The sequence below is a fragment of the Saimiri boliviensis genome, chromosome 9 (genome assembly GCF_048565385.1).
Source record: "Saimiri boliviensis isolate mSaiBol1 chromosome 9, mSaiBol1.pri, whole genome shotgun sequence".
In the NCBI taxonomy this organism is placed as follows: domain Eukaryota; kingdom Metazoa; phylum Chordata; class Mammalia; order Primates; family Cebidae; genus Saimiri; species Saimiri boliviensis.
In genome coordinates, this window is record NC_133457.1 from 100,619,769 (window position 1) to 100,633,730 (window position 13,962).

The 13,962-nt window shown below is 47.3% G+C and overlaps 1 protein-coding gene across 9 annotated transcripts in view; it reads left to right on the forward strand.

Moving 5' to 3' along the window:
- Positions 1–13,962, forward strand: part of DLGAP4 (DLG associated protein 4) — a 224,318-nt gene that overhangs the window by 159,168 nt on the left and 51,188 nt on the right. Inside the window, exon 1 of one of the 9 annotated variants that reach the window (XM_074406488.1) lies at positions 4,191–4,294. The exons of the other annotated variants lie outside the window; for them this stretch is intronic. The gene's annotated coding sequence lies outside the window, so the exon portion shown is untranslated. Of the gene's footprint in view, positions 1–4,190; positions 4,295–13,962 lie in introns of those variants that run through there. 9 annotated transcript variants of the gene reach the window in all.

Sequence of the window (13,962 nt, forward strand, 5' to 3'; positions counted from 1 at the left end):
TCAGCCAGTCACCACCAGAGAGGGGCCCAGCCACAGTAATCAGTCACCCACAAAGGCAAGATGGCTCGCACAGGAGAGCCAAGTGACAGAGCCTAGGACCCGTTTCTCAGGCTGCAGCCAGGAATACCCTGTGGGTGGAGGGAAGGGGAAGGGGACTGGTACTTAGAGAGTGGCTAGCATGGGAGGCAGCAGTGGTTGGTTCCAGTGTACAACCAGTAAATTGATGGCTTGGCCAAGGTCTCCCAGCCAGTCATCTCTCTGTGTGCAGAGAGAATGTACAGTCACACTCCTCTGAACACAAACTTGATGATGCGGCAGAGCAACCACATGGCAGGCACACTCTCCAGGTGCCCCTCACCCTGCTGCTCCCTTGCCTCCAGCAAACACCCCAGCATCTGTATGCCAGTCTGCTTTTGGCAGATACTCTCTTGAGTCCAGCCATATGCAGGATACGATTGTAACTGTAACCATGTTCTTCATACCAAAATCTGGACAAAGGTTTTGAGGAGAGATTTTTGTGGTCCTTTGGAACTGAGATTGCCGTTAAATGCTATTTGGACATTGGAACAGCGGAATAGAGTGACCTATGTTGTCCCTTCCCGTTGTAGTAATTCATTTGGTGACCATCTCGAGCCAGGTGCTTTCTCGTAAATTTGCTCATTCTCATGTATATTCATTCTTTTAGTTTTCAGCAGGTTGGTTTTGGATCTTTAATATTTGTTTCGACTGTTTTGATTTGCAAAGCACTTTTATCCACATTATCTCAGTAGATCCTTAGCCAACCCTGGGAGCTATTACTATTCTTGTCATCCTTGTTTTCCAGAAGAGAAGACTGAAGTTGACTGGTAGAAAGAGTGGTGACCAAGGTTACTGTGGCTGAGCTACTTATTTATTCAATAAGTATGTATTAACTGTTGCTCTGTGCCCGGCAGTGAGCTGGCCCTGGGGAAACACTGACAGTCAGAGCTGCCTTAGAGACTTAGTTTCTGACCTCCCAGAGTCTGCAACAGCAGCAGCATCAAGATCTAGCCAGGATCCACCAGCAGGCTCCTAACCTGCATCCTGGGCTCTCTCCACTTCAGGTCCTTGTAGTTTGGGCCTGTGGCTTAGGTCTACACTGTCAAAAGCCTGTGAGCCCTCAGCCTGGAGCATCATGGAGTAAAGCAAGGCAAGGCATAAGTCTCTGCAAACTGAACTTCAAAAGTAACAAAAGAGGTCTTCAGTAATGACTTAATTATTAACAGGGTGAGGAAGGGTATCTCAGCAGAAGGCCATCTGCTCCTTCTCCCTAGGGGGACGTCGCCCAAGGGCTGCTCTACCCAAGATCCTGGTGTGAATTTTCTGCAGCCTCCAAATATTTGATTACACTCTGCACAGGTGTGGAGCTCTATGGCCATGTGCTGAGCTGGGGACCCTCCCCACCTCCTTTAATATTAAATGAGATGAAATAAAGGCAGGTCCTAGGATAGCAGGTCTGGAAAGGACTCTGGCCCATCCCCTTCCTTTCCCATGAGTAGGAACCAAACCTCGGAGGGAAGGGACTTGCCAGGATCCCGTGCTGAGAGACATTCCTTCCCCTTCCCCTCTTACAAGCCTCACTTAATTTCTCCAGTTCTTCCTGGTAGGCACCCTCTCATCTCAGCTGTACATTCAGAGCCTTCTTCAAATCCTTCCTATGCCTCAAAGCCAAGTTTTCCCTCAGTCTTCCGTGACACTCTCGTCTATACCACAGAGCCCCACAGTGTCCAGGCTGCCTCTGTCTGTTCTCAGAGGCTGACTGCCTGTTCTCCAAGGCTAGACCAGCAGCCCTTGAGACTTTCAAAATCTGGGTGCCTGGGCCCTGCCTCCCTTCCCAACCCAAGGAGTCTGATGCCTGAGATCTAGGAAGAGGCATCGCTGGACACATTTTGCTGGAGGGTTTTTTTGTGTGCGTAAAAGTTATATTTTTACTGTGAAAGCAATACATGTATGTTGGTTAAAGTCGAACTTGGTTAAAAAAAAAAAAGGCCCAATGAAAAATTAGTCCCTGTCCTACCCAGACACCTCATCACTGTGACCAATCTTGAGGTTTCCTTATAGAAATACTTAGCATATGCGTGCAGCTATTGTCAGTAACATCCCTTTTTATTACTTAAACAGTGGCATATTTTCTCCCAACTTTTCTATACCTTGCGTTTTTCATGCAAGTCTATTTATTGCAGGTTTTTCTCTGTGGGCACGTACAGGTTCATGGCCACCTTTTCTTGTGAGCATGTGGCTTTCCATTAACGGATAGACCACCAGTTGTTTGTCCTCTACTCAAGGATGTTTAGCTTGTTCTCAGTCTTGCTGCTGTAAACAGTGCTGCAGTGAACACTCCTTCCTATGTGTCTTTATGCACGAGTGCATGTGTCACTGTTGGAGCCATTCCTGCACACAGAATTGCTCTTTCCAAGAGTCTGTGCACTGAAAACTTTGTCCGATATTTTTGTTTGTTTTGTTTATTTTGTGTCAGATATTTTTTAATTGCCTTCTTTTCCATTCTGAAAACGTATGTATTTTAAAAGGCACCCCATGTTCACCCCCAGATTCAAATTTATTTCCTCTATAAGCGCCTCTCATGCTGTACCTGTTTGGCAACAGCAGGGTGGGTGAGCTCATTCAGATATTTACTGACCTCCTGAACCTTAGTGCTTGCTTGGCCACGATACCCCTGCCCTTCACTGAACCTCAGTTTTCCTCATCTGAAGAGCTGTGAGACTCATTCCTGCCTTTCTTATGTCCCTGGGCTATTTGGTAAACCAGCCAGTGGGAAGACATTGTGAAATATATTACAGCAGTCTTAGCTAGACAGAGTGGGCATGCCAGGGTGAGCAGAGATTCTGAAGTCTAGACCAGTCCTGGGTGGGTTATTGTCAGTCCTAGCAGATGGCTGAGTCAGCCCTCAGGCTGGAAATTTTAGGGCAGCTGTTGGTAGGTGTCTCCTCTTGCTGTGCTGAGACAGAGTCAAGAGCACACTTAGGCTTTTGTTGGAAGAACATACAAGATGAGGGGAAAAAAAAAAGATCATGTTTAGGGGCTTCCTAAATTTGCTCTGACCAAGTTGCTGGGACCTCCAGGGCCTGTGCAGGCTAAAGGAACTCAGTTGGTGGATCCAGGAGAGGTGGTCAGGGAGACCAGGAGCATGCCTACACAGTTACCAGAATTTTATCTCCTCCCCTAAGTCAACAGAATGGCCCCAAACCACCCCACCCCCAACAGGTCATCTGGCAGCTCCCTTTTAGCTTCACTAGTAGCAGGGATGAGGAAGGGGAAGTTCCGTCGTTTTTTTTTTTTTCTAGTTTAAAATGGCCTTTAAAATCACTAGCCTAGTGGCCAGGCATGGTGGTTCACGCCTGTTATCCCAGCACTTTGGGAAGCCAAGACGGGCAGATCACTTGAGCTCAGGAATTCAAGACCAGCCTGGGCAACATATCGAAACCCCTTCTCTATAAAAAATACAAAAATTATCTGGGTGTAGTGGTGCACACCTGTACTCTTAGCTACTTGTGGGGCTGAAGTGAAAGGATCGCTTGAGACCAGGAGGTCAGGGCTGCAGTAAGGTGTTTGTGCCACTGCTCTCTAACCTGGGTGACAAGGCAAGACCCTGTCTCAAAAAAAATAAATAAATAAAAATAAAAATCACTAGCTTAGTTCCTCCCTCCTATTTTATCAATGGGAAAACTGTGGCCTGGAGAAGCTGAGGGTCTCCTCCCAAGTCTCCCAGCAAACTTGACAGGTCTTGGCTCACTTCAGCTGGGATTAGAAGCCAGGCGTTTGACTCTCAACATCTTTCCCAAATCCGTTCCAATTGTCAGTTTCACTTTGGGGTTAAAAACCAAAGTGAAAGAAAAACAGCAAAGCAGGAAGCAGCTGCTTCAGACCCAGCCCAGGCCAAGGGAAGGCTCTGAGGGACCCAAGCCCAGGTGGCCTCATAAGGAGGGGAAGAGGCCTTTTCCATATCTCCTCCCACCCTTGCTCTGGAAGCCTGGCTGGGGCAGGGACTGGTTAGAGCCCTGCAGGGAGAGGCACCAGGCTACAGACAGGTAGTGGCGTCCTGGCCTGGCCCGCTGCTGTCTGGGAGACAGCCAGTAGGACGGGTTCCCTGGTGAAGTCAGCCCCATGTGGGTGTGGTCCCAGCCGGGCTACAGGTAGGCCTTTTCAACTCTTGTTCTTCCGGGGCAGGGCTGAGCTGGAGCTGGGCCTCTGTAAGCTTGGTAAAGAGATGCTGGCTTCTCAAACCCAGCTTTCACAGAGCATTTCACTCTCCCTGAAGGTAAGAGCTAGCGCCCTGTCTCTACCGTGAAAACTCTTAAACTTTCGGTCACTGTGGGCATTTACCTCCTATAGTTTCTTCTTGGGACACAGATGGCCTGAAAGCAAGGGAGGGGGGAACAGGAACTGCTGACTTCTGACCTCTTTATGCCACTGAGTTGATGGGTGGCCTCTGGCAAGACCCTTCCCTGCTCTGGCCTGCAGATTCCTCGTTTGTTTGTCAGCAGGAGGGAGCTCCTTCTGTCTCTGCTATTAAGTTGAATTTGGTTCCTGGAAGCTGGTGAGAGAGTATCATAACACCCAGTTTGGTTGGCCTGTGTATTTCAGATATTAGCTCTTACCTGATTAGCTGGGATCTCAAGTTCCTATTTCCTGTGCATTTACTAAGCAAGTTACCAGACTTAGTGCAAATATAGTATCAATTTTGTTGCTAGACTAAATATGATTTTTTGGAAATAGAGATATCCCACTGTGCTACCCAGGTCTGGTCTCGAACTCCTGGGCCCAAGCGATCTGCCCGCCTCAGACTTCCAAAGTGCTCAGATTACAGGTGTAAGGTACCATGCCTGGCCAGCAGTTATGATTTTTATGTACCTCTCCTCTCTTTTGCAAAGTTACAAGGTCCCTAAGCACAGAACTGAAGTCCAGTCCCTAAGGGCACTCACTGAGCACACAGTAGGTGATCAGGAAGCCCATACCCCAAAGGTCGTTTGTACCCCTAGTTAAGAGCATCTCTCCAGAGTCAGACTGCTGGGGTTTGGATCCTGGGCTGCCAGCTAAAGCTGTGAGACCTTGGGCAAGGTACTTAACCTCTCTGGGTTGTTTCTTCACCTGCAAAATAGAGATGCTAGTAATACCTGATTGTAGTCTCAACATGACAAGAGAAACGTGTGCAAAGCACTAAGCACAGTGCCTGATACAGAGGAAACATTTAAGAAGGACTAGCTGCTGCTAGTTATTAGTTACTAATAGTAATATTAGTTACTAATATCCAGGGGGAAAGAGAAGACTTGAAATAGCCAAAACTGTACATGTCCCATGTCTGGTGTCGTGGACCGTCCGGACGGGTAGGCACGTCTGCCCGGGGGTCTCTCGACCTGCAAGAGGGTCCCAATACCTGGAAGAGGGAGCGCACCTGAGAAAATAATAAAGACAGAGAGAGAGAAAGCGAGGCGTCTGGAGGGCTGATAGGCTGTGCCTAAACAGCAAATTTTATTTTTCAAATGCTAGGAATAAATACACTTTCTTGGCTTTGATCATAGTAAGAGGAATGTAAATGTATGCCTCACATGGCCTATACAGTAGAGAAGTCAGATATGCGATCAATGGTTGTAAAAAGTAACAAAATTTTCTATAATCACAAAGCTTGTTTATATCTAAACATCATCCACGAGACTTGTTTATATCAAAACATTGTCCAGGAGACTTGTTTATATCAAAACATTATTCAGGAATCTCTAAGTCAGGAATCCAAGCCATCCCTTATGGTGGCATTTTTCTTTGCAGATATCAACAGTTAAACCATTATCTATGGTACAAGGCAGTTAGGTAAGTAAAGGTTAAAACTTAAAGTCATAGAAAGGTCATAGCAGGAACCGGTTGCTGGTAGGGGGTTACTTGGTCTAGCAGCAACGCATAATTTTAGGCCCAAACGATATTGTGGTTGATATTAGAAACTGATCATTCATCTTTCAGTTCCTATATTCCGGATAGCTCGACTGCCTCCAGTAGGAAACTGTGTTTGGGATCAAACTCACCGTATAGTGAGACTCACGCCTTTTAGGGGTCTCACACGGGAGTGTTCCCCACATCTGGAAAGATGTAGGTGGATTGGGTGGGCTCTTCGGAGTGGAGTCAGTCATTTGATGGCTGTTTGCCAAGCGTTGGGGCTCTGATGGGAGAAGGTGGCCTGGGTCAGGGAGAGGCGAATGCCTTGAGTGAGGGAATGGGAGGAAGGGCATTCTGTCCAGGGTTCAGGACACCCAAGATCAGGCTGGAGAGACCTACCCAGGGCTGTCAGACTCTGATGGGTATTTTGAGCTAGAATTTTGTCTGCAGGGTCATCGCTGTATCTGGGCAGCTTCCTGCTGGGGGCTGTGACTAGGACCTGTTATGAACTGTGCTGAGAATAGGTTTGATAGTTCTAGCCTCTCCTGGAACTTTCTTGCCTTCCCACGCTTCCAGACGTGGCTGTTGCCCTGCACAGGGGTGAGGTAGTAGTCAGGAGTTGTCTGCCTGCCTGTGGCAAGTTCAGACCAAGGTGGGGCGGGGAAGGGGGGCCTTATCTGACATCACCCAGTAAAGGTAGGGCTGCCACCGTTGCTGCTGTCCCAGCAGTTTCTTTAAAAGAGGCACGTGCAGCAGTGTGTGGGAATGGTGGGGGTGAGGGCCAAAGATTGGGCTCCTCCCTCCTTCCCACCCCACCTCCACTTCTCTTTCCAAACAATCAGCCATTCATTTATTTGAGTGCCAAGTGCTGTGCCTGGAGCCAGGGAGAGACTAGGGAACAAGATTGACTTCCCTCTAGCTTGAAGTCCCCACCCAAGCAGGTAACAAATACTGTCTGATCTGATTGTGATGAGAGCTCTAAAGGAAACAAATAGGTGCTGAGAGATTGGGGAAGGCATCTCAGGGACAGTGACTGGCGGGTGGGAAGGAGGCAGTACCAGGGCCAACTGGGAGATGTCACGACCCTGAGGTGGGGGTATCTTGAGGGAACAGGAGAAGTAGGGGTTATATCTGGAGCAGTCTCAAGGTCAGGATCTCAGTTAACCTAAAGAGGTGTGATCATGAAGGTACTACAAGTAATTATATTTTCTTTTCTTTTTTTTTTTTTTTTTTTTGAGGCGGAGTCCTCTGTCACCCAGGCTAGCTCTGTCAGCCAGGCTGGAGTGCAACGGCATGAATCTCTGCTCACTGCAACCTCCACCTCCCGGGTTCAGGTGATTCTCTTGCCTTAACCTCCTGAGTAGCTGGGATTATAGGCGTGTGCCACCATGTTCAGCTAATTTTTGTATTTTTAGTAGAGACGGGCTTTCCCCATATGACCAGGCTGGTCTCTAACTCCTGACCTCCGGTGATCCACCCACTTCCCAAAGTGCTGGGATTATAGGTGTGAGCCACCATGCTGGACCATTGTGATTATGTTTTCAAATGAACATTAAAACTTTTTTTGAGATAGGGTCTCTGTCACCCATGCAGGAGTGCAGTGGCATAATCTCAGTTCACTGCAACCTCTGCCTCCCAGGTTCAAGTGATCCTCCCATGTCAACCTCCTGAGTAGCTGGGACTACAGGAGTGCGCTAACACGCCTGGCTAATTTTTGTATTTTTAGTAGAGATGGAGCTTCACCATGTTGGCCAGGTGCTGGGATTACAGGGGTGAGCCACAACCCCTGGTCAGAAGTAAATACTTACTTTTGATTTTTATACTGATCATGTCATCAATAAATGGTTTCTTCAGCATTCTCTACTTGTTGCTAACTTTTTTCTTGTAGCACTGCACAGTGCACAGAGCCCTGTTGCTTCTCCAGGTGCTGAGGGAGGCAAGTTGCAGTTATTGCTATTTTCAGAGGTGATGAAACAGAAAGGTAAAGTGGGCTAGGCACGGTGGCTCATGCCTATAATCCAAAGCACTTTGGGAGGCTGAGGCGGGTAGATCATCTGAGGTCAGGAGTTCGAAACCAGCCTGACCAACATGGTGACACCCATCTCTACTAAAAATACAAAAATTAGCTGGGTGTAGTGGTGGGCGCCTGTAATCCCAGCTACTTGGGAGGCTGAGGCAGCAGAACTGCTTGAACCCCGGAGGCAGAGGTTGTACTGAGCCAAGGTCGCCCACTGCACTCCAGCCTGAGCAACAGAGCAAGACTGTCTCAAAAAAAAAGAAAAAAGAAAAGAAAGGTAAAGTGATTTTCATGCAGTCACACAGCTTAGCCAAGATTTGAAGTCCTGGCCATACGTGATGGCTCATTCCTATATTCCTAGCACTTTGGGAGGCCAAGGCAGGAGTATCACTTGAGCCGAGGAGTTCAAGACCAGACTGTGGCAAAAACTTGTCTCTATTTAAAAAAAAAAAAAAAAAAAAAAAAAAATTAGCTGAATGTGGTGGCAAACGCCTGTGGTCCCAGCTACTTGGAAGGAATAGGCGGGAGGATAGCTTGAGCCTGGGAGGTGGGGGTTGCAGTGAGCCGAGATTATGCCACTGCAGTCCAGCCTGGGTAACAGAGTGACACCTTGTCTCAAACAAACAAAAAAAAGGCCAAAGCATAAGTTTCTATGATTGCAGGATTGCAGTTAAAAAGTTTTGGTATGGAAGGTGTTAGGGCAATTGTGTTAGGGCAATGGGACTAAGATGACTTTTTTCTGTTTTATATAATATCATACAATATATTTATAAATTATTTTCTTTTTTGAAGTCTTAGTTTTTGTTTTTTATCTCCATACAATCACTTATCCAATTCCTGTCCAAGTTTCTATGATACTAACACATCCATGACTGCCTTTGTACACCTCTGATATTTATTTTCTATTTGGATTCTTTTTTTTGTATTTATATTTCGTGAATTTCAGTCAAGAGATTATAGACAGATTATTAACCAGTCCTTGCTCACAAATACATTTAACTCAAATCAGAAATTTTTTAAAATGCTTAGTTTTAAATATTTTATTTGCGACTTTTAGGTTTGGAATAAGAAAAATAGCAGTTTGATAATTGCTGGGGCTCATTGTAGAGTACTCTTCAGTGGGCCGCTCACTAGTCCATTTTTAGACTGTAGTAAGATACACATAAAATTGACATCGTAACCTTTTTTTGTTTTGTTTTGAGACAGTCTCACTCTGTCACCCGGGCTGGAGTGCAGTGGTGCCATCTTGGCTCACTGCAACCTTTGCCTCCCAGGGTCAAGCAATTCTTGTGCCTCAGCCTCCCGAGTAGCTGGGACTACCTCAAGTGATCCACCTGCCTCGGCCTCCCAAAGTATTGGGATTACAGGCATGGGCCACCATGCCCAGCCAGTTCTCCAAGTTAATGCACAGTGCACATCTAAGCTTATGTGCAGCTGCATCCTGGCAGAATTGCTAAAGGACTGATCATCTGGGAGAGCCTCTTCTGCAGAGGTAGCCTTGCTTCCAGAGCCCCTGGTGGCTGTGGGGAGCCTGGCCACTGCCCCCTATGGAGGCAGGATAATGGGATCAGGAAGGCTGTGGATCTGATCACAGGGCCCAGGCGTAATTCCTCCGTTAGCTACTTGCTCTAGAATTTGGGCCAAGTCCCTCCACCTGCCTCAGCTTCCTCTTCTGGAAAACGGGACAATACTTCCCAACATATGTATGTCTCAGAGTCAGTGGGACAGATGATGGACTTCCCTTGGCAGTCTTGAGAATCCTAGCGCAGTGTCTGGATGCCGTTGAATGCAAGGAGAATAGGACTCTTGATCCAAATTTCTAGAAGTAGTGAAGACCCAGAAATACAGGGACTTGCCCAAGGTCATAGAGCGCTTCACTGATAAAATTGGGCTGAAACCCAGCTACCCTAACTCCACAAGTTGCAGCTGTTTAGGATTTCTTGTTGGTCATTCTTTCAAAGGACAGTGGACTTAAAATAGATGTTTGCTTTTCTATCTTATTGGATTTAAAACATTGCCCAAGAAGCTCCAGTGTTGATGGGCTTGTGAGGGAGGATAAGGGTGTAAAGGTTTGGATAGGGAATAAGGATGATAATTCTGTGTCATAGAACTAGAGTCCTAAATGACTTCCATGGTGATCGTCTTGTCCATGGACAGCAAATATCTTGCCCTTGGCAATTACCCCTCATACTGGACCCATGGCAGACAGCATCAACCACAGCACTCCCAGTTGACCCCTGAATGCAGCTTGAGGAGCCTTTTCAACACAGGCAAAACCAATCAGCCAGAAGTAATATGCCCAGTCGAACCTGTGCCCTCCACAGTCTAAAGCAGTATCCCACTTTTACAGATGGGTGGCAGTCCTGGGAGGGGAAAGGACTATGAAGGGCAAGTGATGTCACAGGTGTCTTTGTGAGAGCAGAAAAGAGTCTGGCAGGACGGTTTGAAGCTTGGGGAAGTATGTTTGCAAAAACATCGGGGCAGAGCTGCTCTCGGGGTAAACTTTATCAAGGTAAAGTCTGTTTTTTCCGGATGTTTCTTGGGATGCTGGCTTGGCCTCAGGGTGTTTGTGAGAGTATACTATAGTCAGATTCTACCAGCCAGAGGGGGAGGACAAACTTGTCTTTCTCTAGTAGCTTCTAAGCTTTGTAGGAATGTATGTGTCAGTCTTGCTGAAGCAAGTTTGTGTTTTTACTACTTATGAAACTGGATTCTGTGAAGGTTGCGTTTTGGAGGTTGAACCTGTAGGGTTTGCACTTAGCAGATAGAACATGACTCACTGTGTGATCTTGAGCAAATCCTTCAACCTCTCTGAGCCTCCTTTTTCCTTAGCAGCACAGGGCTGATGATGAAAACATCTTCTTAAGGGGATCAAATATAACAGAGGTTGAGACCTCAGATGGTGACTGGGCTACTGCAGTAACCAATTCCTGAGCAGGTAAAAAACATCTGGCAACTATGATTATTAGCCACTAATATTCAGCTACTCCTCACAGTGTGGCTGACCCTTCGCCATTGTTGGGGCAGGGTTCTGTGAACAGGATGGGATGGTTGATGACCTTCTGATTGGTAGGTGTTCTTTCAAAGAGATCTTCCCAGATGTTACCATGTTGTGCTTTCAGAAGTAGTTGAGAGGCAAATTGAGTGGGGAGGTCTCTGTGGGCATGAAGGGGAATGTATAGACAAGACTTCTGGCATCTCTCTGTTCTGCTTGCAAAGTTGTCTCTTACAGACTTTCCTCTGCTTATGCGTCTTCAAGGTCTTCCAGGGTGAGAGCACTGCCAGCCTGTGTCACTTTTAGGGCAGGATCATAGGGTAAGGTCCTATCTCCTAAGTGTCAGCAGGCATTCACCTGGGTACCTCTTTTGGGCCAGGAATGGAGGTCACAGGGATGCAACTTTGCCTTTAGGAGGCTCAGGGTCTAAAGGGGAAGCAGAAAAATAAAGTTTTGTAAAAGCAATACAGTGGGCAAAGGCCTGTGTTGTGCCTGAATGTGGGATATTGTTCAGGGCAGGGGCCTGGGAAGACTGTCAGGGAAGGCTTTTTGGCAGGAGTGATGCTGGAACTGAGACCTAAAAGAGGAGGCAGAATCAGTGAGGAAGAGGGTGTTCAGCCAGCACAGAGGCCTGGAAGCTGAGCATGGTGTGTTGGCATGAAGTGGGTGATGGAGAGTTAGAGGGGTGATTGGCAAGGCAGAGAGGCTAGTGGTCTCTACACCAAAATGTTAGAATGGTGCTGCTACAGCATGGTATGGAGGGGCTGGATGGTTGTGGGTACTGGGCAGGGCACTAAACCTTTGTGAACTCAGTCCTTGGAGAGGATGAGACCCCTCATTTCTGCCCCAGGCCAGAAATCCTCAGCCTGTGGAGCACAGAGTCCCTGGAGGGCCTGGGATTGGGCAGCAGCTTTGTGGGCACTTTGCTTGGGAGATGTATGGGCTCCTCAGGCAGTTGTAATGACAGTTCCTCACTTGCCCAGCCCTTTCCCACCTGTCTTTTCAGGAAACTCACAGCAGTCCTAGGGCAGATAACCAGGCAAGCCAGCATTATTCTCATTTTATAGATGGAAGAAATTCAGGCCTAGGAGCCTAAGTCATACAGTGAATGAAGGCTAGTTCCAGGGATTCCTAACCTACTGGTAGTTTCTGTCATAGCAGGTATTTTGAGGAGGGCAGGGAAGCAAGTATCAGCTAATCTCATATTCTGAGGATGGATTTATCATCTTAGATGGGAGCTCTTGTGCAGCTAGACTTCCCAGATGAAGGTGTTTTACTTCCTGACTTTGCTATCTGAAGCCCTGGTGTTAGTCCTCGCAAAATTTCTCATATGGCTAGGCTGTGTGGACATTCTCCATTCTTTTGCTGTTTGTTGATAGCAATTCTCTGGAGGTGGGGGGAAGAAAGGCCAGACATGGTGGCTCACACCTTTAATCCCAGCACTTGGGAGACCAAAGTGGGATGATGGCTTGAGCCCAGGAGTTTGAGATCATTCTGGGCAACATAGTAAAACCCTGTCTCTACAAAAAATAAAAATTAAAAAAAATTAGGGTTGGTGGTATGTACTGTAGTCCTAGCTACTCAGGAGGCTGAGGTGGGAGGATCACTTGAGCCCAGGAAGTTGAAGCTACAGTGAACTATGATCACACCCTGTACTCTAGCCTGGGTGACAGAGCCTTGTCTCTAAACAAAAAGTTGGCTGGTCACGATGACTAACACCTGTAATCCCAGCCCTTCAGGAGGCTAGGTGGGAAAATTGCTTAAGGCCACGAGTTCAAGTCCAGCATGGGAGACATAGTGAGACCTCATCTCTACAAAAACTAAAAAAATTAGCCAGGCATGGTGGCACACGCCAGTGGTCCCAGTTAATCAGAAGGCTGAGGTGAGAAAATTGCTTGAGCATGGGCTGTCAAGGCTGCAGTGAGCTGTGATCACACCACTATACTCCCGCCTGGATGACAGAATGAGACCCTGTCTCACAAAAAAAAAAGTTAAACTATGAATGTCATACACACAAAGATGATATCCAACATCACATCCAGAATTGGATGTAAAGTTGGAGGGCAAAGAAAAAGCGTCTCAGGCCTGGTAGAAATGTTAAAGGTCATACCCATGGGGACTTAAGTTTCCCTGGCATCCATTCTGCCTGCATCTAGCCTGGCTGGCCGTTTTCTAGGCCCTTCTTCCATCTTTAGCCAGCTCCGCTTCTTAGAAGGCTCCTTTTTATAATTAGGCAAAGTCTACTTCCCATTAACAATCCCCACCTTCCTTTTCCCCTCGGGTGTGCAGAGTCCCTGGAGAGCCTGGGATTGGCAGCAGCTCTGTGAGCCCTTTTCTCAGCTTATAGTGTGACCCTCTGGGGCCACATGTGTATTTGACAGACTTTCAGGTATTTGAGGACAGTAAACTGTCTCTCTCCTCCAGGATGACCATCCTAGTTTTTCCAAACCATCCTTCACTTTACGCTAGACACAACTTTGGTGCATATGTGTCACACACCCTATTTGTGACAAGTCTGTCCCAGACACACTAATCACTCTTGTTGAATCAGTCCTGGGCTTTCTCATGCCACTCCATATGGCTGCCACAATGCCCAGTCAGTGGAAGAGGCTTTTCAGGACTACTCATCCTGGGTCCCTAGTGGTTGGCCCTGTGCATGGTTTTCCCCCTGTAAATAAGCACTTGGTGGAATGGGATGGAGTTGAGACTTCTCCCTGTGTGGATCGCCTTCTGTTGTCAGGCTCCAGTTTGATGATATCCCTTGCCCAGAATTACCTATGACACCCTCAGTATTATCCAAAGTTCGGTGGGGACTGCTCCCTCTCTGGTCCTGTGACTTTCCTGTAACAGTACAGCCTCCAACAGTATCTGTGGTCAGCCGGCATCACTAAGCCATTTTTTCACGTATGCCACTTTTCTTGTGTAATTGTCTTACTTGGGATCCCAAACTCGGGGTCTTAACATAAGCTCTGAGGGAAAAAAATCCCTCTCCTTTCCTCTGTCTCTGTCCCCAGGACCTGCCTGGCACAGGGGCAGGCAGCATTACCTC